Consider the following 8,042-nt stretch of genomic DNA (forward strand, 5'->3'; position numbering starts at 1 on the left):
CTCTGACAGAGCTCCAGAGTTCCTCTGTGGAGATGGGAGAACTTTCCAGAATGACAATCATCTCTGCAGCACTCCACCAATCACGCCTTTATTTTAGTGGCCAGACGGAAGCCACATGACAGCCACTTGGAGTTTGCCAAAAGGCACCTAAAGCATAGTGAACCACTAGTTGGCCAAGAGTGTGCAAAGCTGTTGTCATGACGTTGGCCTCTTTTGGTACAGGGAGGACAGTTGACCCCTCCCTTTTCCACACAATCCACCCTGTGTGTAAAGGGTCGTAAAAACTCTAAAATTCCAGGAGAGTCTCTGGCCACATGGCCCATAGAGAGACACAGGCAATTCTTCCAACTCATAGAATTGGAGAGCCAAGCGACATTTTGTGTTCTGGAGAAGGTATGGAAGATTGGTGAAGAATCCAGCTACGAACTGATCCGCTTGGTACCATTTTGTGATACTCAGAAGAGACAATATAGCCATATTACCATAAAACTGTTTATATAATAGACTCAGTTAAGACTTGCATCATATGGGTGTATGGAATGTATTAATAAGGATAAAGCTTTTGTAAGACATTGAGATGCTATGTACTGATGTAATGTGATAGTTTTGCTTACAGAAATACAATTCTAACTCAGTCATAGGCACGCCCCCAGGGACCCATACAGGACCAGGCGTCATTTGACAAGCTGTTCTATGGGCACTATAAAACACCCCAGGATTTACATTTCTTCAGACCAGGCCTACACTCCGTTGGCTAATAGGTTTTACCTTCCAATTCCTCTACTGAAAGTGAACCATACCACGTGGTTAACTTTTAGACTATTGATACTGACAGAATAAGAACAAGTCTTTGATATTAATTATTAGTCTGCAGCTAAGTAAATTATATCATTGAACGCGAAGACCAACGAAACCAGCATTCTATGACGACATTAATGAATGTCGCTCTGAAAGATTCATTCTAACCGAGAGAGAGAGAGAACGCGGACAAAACTCCCCAACAGAACTACTCTCCAACAAGAATCAGAACGACACACTGAGCGTAAATATATATTGATTGCAATTGTTCCCGAATGAGTGAGCCTTCAATTGTCAATTGTTAATATTAATGAACCCTGTGTAACTTCTCAGCCGACCTTTTATGATCCATTGTTCAACAGGCTGACCTGCCTGTTTAGCCAGTAGGGCACATTCCGATACCAATCCTTTGTGACGATAATTACTGTTTGTATGTTTTTCTGTTAATTACTTAGTGTAGTAAATAAATGATTTTAAGACAATTGATGTATGGATGATTTTAGTAAAGACTGGGTTCGTGCAGATACAACAATTTACGACGTTTTGGAATGAGACTGGACTAGAGGTAAATACACCATTTAAACTAGAAGATAATCAACCTATACTATAATAGAATATAATATTATAGTACAGGAAAGTTATATTAGGAAAATTATAGCTTTGTAATCTGAATATTCTCCTTGGTGCCCCGATCTCCTAGTTAATTACAATTAAACGATTAATCAGTTTAATCGCGTGATAATAATTACAGGGAGCTAATTGATAAACATATCTTCAGTTTAATGGTACCCCAAAGACACGACACTGTCAAGGCAAAGGGTGGCTGCTTTGAAGAATATAAAATATATTTTTATTTATTTAACACTTTTTTGGTTACTACATGATTTCATATGTCTTATTTCATAGTTGATGTCTTCACTATTATTCTACAAATGTAGAAAATAGTAAAAATAAAGAAAACCCTTGAATGAGTATTTGTGTCAGAACTTTTGACTGGTACGGTATATATAGAATATGAGCAATGTTGATAAATGGCTAATCACTAACAGTCATGCTAAAAGCTCATGCATTCCAATGCAAAATGCTTACAATAATGCTAACGCTAGCGGGAGCACGAGCTAGCTAACAAGCGCAACATACAGTAATTGTACACAATAATCACAAAACTTAGCTCCACATAATATGACAGAGATCTCAAGGCACTTATGTTTAGATGCACGCAGAATTAAACATCAGACATACAGGGATTCAGTCCACAGGAGGAAAAGTTCAGCAGGAGGGAAACTGGAAGTGTTCATCAGGATGGGGAAAGCACGTTTCTGACCACACCAGCTTGCTGGGGTCATAGACTAACTGAAACTGAAGTCCCGGGAATCAAGGCCACTGATAGGCTGAACGAGATGTGGTGATACGTAGATGGTGTGACCTTGACCAATAAGACACTAACAAAAGTGGGGGTCCTCTGAATGGGAGACTAAACTGCCCGACTAGAACTAATCAGAAGGGATGGCTAGAATCAGCTGACTGAAGCTGGCCGTTTTAACAGCCACCCCCAAATGTGTTGTACAGATTTGTAATCAACAGCAAAGGGCTGCAAAGGCAGACAGTGACAGAGGAATGACGTGAATACTTGTCGTCATCCAGAGAGGCTGAAATGTAGACCAGACGGGCGACTGGTCCAACAGAAGGCCTGTCTTTAACCTGTTATGGCTAGGGGGCAGTATTTTCACGGCTGGATAAAAAACGTACCCGATTTAATCTGATTATTAGTCCTGCCCAGAAACTAGAATATGCATATAATTATTAGCTTTGGATAGAAAACACTCCAAAGTTTCTAAAACTGTTTGAATGGTGTCTGTGAGTATAACAGAACTCATTTGGCAGGCCAAAACGTGAGAAGATTCTGTACAGGAAGTACCCTGTCTGACCATTTCTTGAACTTCTTTGCCATCTCTATTCATTACAAAGGATCTCTGCTCTAACGTGACACTTCCTACGTCTTCCATAGGCTCTCAGAGCCCGGGGAAAACCTGAATGTCGTCATTCCAGCCCCAGGCTGAAACACATTATCGCCTTTCTCAAGTGGCCGATCAAGGGACTGTGGGCTTAGGCGCGTGCACTGGCCGCCCCCGTCTTTGTGATTTTTCCTCTGTTTACCGAAAAGGAGATTGCCGGTCGGAATATTATCGCTTTTTTACGAGATAAATTGCATAAAAATTGATTTTAAACAGCGGTTGACATGCTTCGAAGTACGGTAATGGAATATTTAGAATTTTTTTGTCACGAATTGCGCCATGCGCACGACCCTGATTTACCATTTCGGATAGTTTCTGGAACGCACGAACAAAACGCCGCTATTTGGATATAACGATGGATTATTTTGGACCAAACCAACATTTGTTATTGAAGTAGCAGTCCTGGGAGTGCATTCTGACGAAGACAACAAAAGGTAATCAAACTTTTGTAATAGTAAATCTGATTTTGGTGAAGGCTAAACTTGCCGGGTGTCTAAATAGCTAGCCCGTGATGGCTGGGCTATGTACTTAGAATATTGCAAAATGTGCTTTCACCAAAAAGCTATTTTAAAATCGGACATATCGAGTGCATAGAGGAGTTCTGTATCTATAATTCTTAAAATAATTGTTATGCTTTTTGTGAACGTTTATCGTGAGTAATTTAGTAAATTGTTAGTAAATTCCCCAGAAGTTTGCGGGGGTATGCTAGTTCTGAACGTCACATGCTAATGTAAAAAGCTGTTTTTTTTATATAAATATGAACTTGATTGAACAAAACATGCATGTATTGTATAACATAATGTCCTAGGTGTGTCATCTGATGAAGATCATCAAAGGTTAGTGCTGCATTTAGCTGTCTTCTGGGTTTTTGTGACATTATATGCTAGCTTGAAAAATGGGTGTCTGATTATTTCTGGCTGGGTACTCTGCTGACATAATCTAATGTTTTGCTTTCGCTGTAAAGCCTTTTTGAAATCGGACAGTGTGGTTAGATAAAGGAGAGTCTTGTCTTTAAAATGCTGTGAAATAGTCATATGTTTGAAAAATTGAAGTTTTTGTATTTTTGAGGAATTTGTAATTCGCACCACGCCTATCATTGGATATTGGAGCAGGTGTTCCGCTAGCGGAACGTCTAGATGTAAGAGGTTAATGCACATGGCCGCACCGTCACAAATGTGCTTGAGGTCACCAGACCAGGGCGAGTGATACTGTGGGGCCAGTGCAGGCTGTGAATCAGTTCTGTAAGGGGGAAGCCAACAAGATGCGATGGTGGATCTGGTGGCGGATGCCCCCTCGGCCCAGGAACAGGCAACAGGATTACCTCAACAGTGAGGGCTTGTAAGACCCCCAGGGGAGGAGCAGGAGTCACATTGACCCCTGATACGGTGTCAGCTGAGGACACCAGGACTGGAGACTGCAGAGCCACAGCGGCAGAACTTGACGAGGGTCTCAGGACTGGAGACCGCAGGGCTGCAGCAGAGCTCGACAAGGACCCTAGGACTGGATACTTAGGCGGCTGGAGCAACAAAGCAGCAACGGGCAGTGGCCACCGGACAGGCCGGACCCAGGCAGCGGGACCAGGTGAGGGTACCGGATCAGGAGGTCGGGCAGCAGAGCTCGATGATGGTCTCAGCGCGGCAGACGGCGGATGTTTGGCCGCAGGTCTCCACGAAGCTCTCAGGACTAGTGACCACAGGTCTGCAGCAGCATAGCTCAACGAGGGTCTCTGGACTGTAGATGGTGAGGCCACCCCATCTGCAACAGGAGGCCCAAGGAACAGGAGTTGGGGTTGGCTGGATCTCCACAGCAGCGACAGGCGAAGATCTCAGGACAGGAGACAGCTGCACACCTGAAATAGAGGGAGAAAAAGTCCCAAAGACGGGAGAGAGCTGAACCCTGGATCCAGGCGAGTGCCAGAGCTGTTGACTTGGAGCCTGACAGAGCTAGTGACTTGGGACCTGACTGGGCTACAGATTGTGAGCTAGGGGATGTTCGATCTATCAGGACAGAAAGCTCTGGGCATACTGGGATAGGAAACTGGAGACCTAGCTTAGCAGGAAACTGGGAAGCCCCAGTCCAGAATATCTTAGTCCTCATAAGATACTCTGGACCTACTTGGGCTATAGACTGAGGACCTAGTAGGGTAGAAGGTGAGATGTCTCCTACAAAAGGACATGGAACACCTCGGTCACAAGGGTCCCCCACAGGGATGTCAGGAGGGTCTTCCAAGGCTGGAGCGAGCAAGAACCCCAGGACTGAGACCGGCAGGTTCCACCAGGCAGGGACTGATGGGGCCTGGACAGCAGACACGGACCGAGCCACCGCAGCAGAGACTGGAGGGGGCTCCGAAGAAGGAGCAGGAGCCATCTTTGAACAGCAGCAGGCAGGACGTTGAAGGTAGGACTAGGCAGATCCCGCCAGACAGGGGTCGGAGAGGTCTGAGTTGCAGAACTTGGCGACTTCAGCGACTGGAGACAGGCTCCAGCATTATGGACCAACTGACATTCAGAGATGTCAGCTGGAGTAGGAGTATGGTTCTCCCTCAGGGTGAACTCTGATATCGCCTCCATCCATGGAGAAGGCTGTAGATCTTCCTGCTCGTGAATAGGTAGGGAGTTAAGGATTAACTAGAACAGGGGCCATCAGAACCTCTGTCACTGGAGACGGTGATCGCACCACTGTGGGAACCAGTTGAGACTCTGCGACAGGAGCTGGTTGAAGTACAGCGGTGGGAGTGGTGAGCTGAAGCTCCATGGCAGGGGCCAGTGTAGTAGGCCCCACTACTAACTTGAGCTCCATTGTCAGAACAGGCTGGATTTGCACGGCTGGGGTCGGCTGGAGCACAGTGGCAGGGTGCTCCACCAGGGTGAGCGGTGGTAGCTCCTCTGGCCCTGGAGAAAGCTGTACACCACTGTGAGGGACTCCACAGCACGGGTCAGATTCGAGACTGGGGCTAATGGTGAAGCTGATGTGGAACGGCGCGGCGTATCAAGCATCTTCTGACGTCAATGAGCTGGTCGCACTGGCACCGCAGAACCTCATTCTGGCACTTCTGGTGTAGTATCTGTTGCATGACAATCTCTAGGATGATGTCATCAACTTCTTGGGCAGCTTGGTGGCACAGGTCCCTGTTCTCCCCATCTAAAATGTCTTTCAGTTGTAAGAGGAGAGAACTGTTGAAGAACTGGCTGAGACAGTCAGGTGACAACTGGCAGTGTCCATCAGGTAAGTACTGGCGACGATGGTCGCGTGAACTGTAGGAAGCTTCCATCTTCCGGACTGCTTCAATGATCTCAATCTCGTCACACTGGCTGTGTAAACGCAGTGAGACCTTTCCGGTTGTCACTGGCGATCCACGCTCAGGTCAACGCTGATCACGGTGATCTCTGGTCGAGGTTTGATGCTGATCCTGAGGATCTCCGGTCGAGATTCAACATCGATCTTGGCGATCTCTGGTCGAGGTTAGCTTGAGATGGGAACCCGGTGAATTAGCAACCAATGAAAAGGCTGAGGCTCTGTCATCTATTCTGCTGATCAGCCTAGGTGGTGACTTGGACTGGTGATGAGTAGCTGAAGGGGGAAGAAGGCCACTTTGACTGCAGTATATCCCGTCTCAAGTGCTCAAGAAAACCGTCTTGGTGCGCTCTCTCATAGGAGTGGTATGTGGATGTGTGTGGTAGTCTGTGCCTTGACTCGTAGCCATCGCCATAATTGTCGAGATATTGTGGGAGGTGAGCTGGTCGGCGCGGACGGACCACATCTTGTGGAGAATCTTCTCTGTTAACTGGCATCCTTGGGCTGGAGCTGGATCCGGCTTGTAAGGACCATTAAAAATAGGGGTAGGTTTATAGAGGATCGTAGGACCATGAATATAATAACAAATCTTAGGTGCTGGCTTATGGCAACCATTACAGAACAAGGATAAGGCGGATGTCCCGGTTAAGGGGAGTTTAATGGAAGAAGATGTCCACATTCACACACACACACTAATGGTTCAGATAACTGAGAATCATGTCCAGTGAGAACTGGCATTGACTATGGTTCTGAAAGGAAAGAGGACTGCTATAATATGAATGACATGGCTATATAAGCTAGCACAGGTAAGTATATAACAGCAAGGGCTTTCACTACAGCAGGCATAGGCCTAGTCACATGGCAATAGACTAAACAGCCGATTGTGCTTGTGCACATGAAACTAAGGCAAATGTGCTCAAATAAACATTACAGTAATGTTGAAATGTATACATGATATAAATACAATGAGCGATATATATATATAGTACCATAAATGAGCAATGCTAATAAACGGCTAATCGCTAACAGTCATGCTAAAATGCTCATGCATTCCAATGCAAAATGCTTACAATAGTGCTAACGCTAGCAATTTGTCAGGGCATGGACTCTTCAAGGTGTCGAAAGCATTCCACAGGGATGCTGGCCTATGTTGACTCCAATGCTTCCTCCAGTTGTGTCAAGTTGGCTGGATGTCCTTTGGGTGGTGGACCATTCTTGATACACACGGGAAACTGTTGAGTGTGAAAAACCCAGCAGCATTTCAGTTCTTGACACAAACCGGTGTGCCTGGCACCTACTTCCATACCCCATTCAAAGGCACTTAAATATTTTGTCTTGCCCATTCACCCTCTTAATGGCACATATACACAACCCATGTCTCAGTTGTCTCAAGGCTTAAAAATTCTTATTTAACCTGTCTCCTCCCCTTCATCTACACTGATTGAAGTGGATTTAACAAGTGACATCAATAAGGGATCATAGCTTTCACCTATATTCACCTGGTCAGTCTGTCATGGACAGATGGTAAACGGTAGCAGCAGCGTATGTGATGAGTCAAAATAGTTAGTGCAAAAAGGGTCAATGCAAATAGTTAACCAAATAGCTACCTGGACTAACTATTGTTCAGTCTTATGGCTTAGGGGGTAAAAGCTTTTCAGGGTCCTGCTGGTTCCAGACTTGGTGTATTGGTATGGTTTGTCGTGCGGGAGCAGAGAGAACAGTTATGACTTGGCTGGCTGGAGTCTTGGAACATTTTTGAGCTTGGAGGGCACTATGGTGTTGAACGCTGAGCTGTAGTCAAAGAACAGCATTCTGACGTTGGCGTTCCTTTTGTCCAACTGGGAAAGGGCAGTGTGGAGTGCAATAGAGATTGCGTCATCTGTGCATCTGTTGGAGCGGTATGCGAATTGGACTGGGTCTAGTGTGTCTGGGATG

The sequence above is a fragment of the Salmo salar genome, chromosome ssa16, assembly GCF_905237065.1.
Source record: "Salmo salar chromosome ssa16, Ssal_v3.1, whole genome shotgun sequence".
NCBI classification, from domain to species: domain Eukaryota; kingdom Metazoa; phylum Chordata; class Actinopteri; order Salmoniformes; family Salmonidae; genus Salmo; species Salmo salar.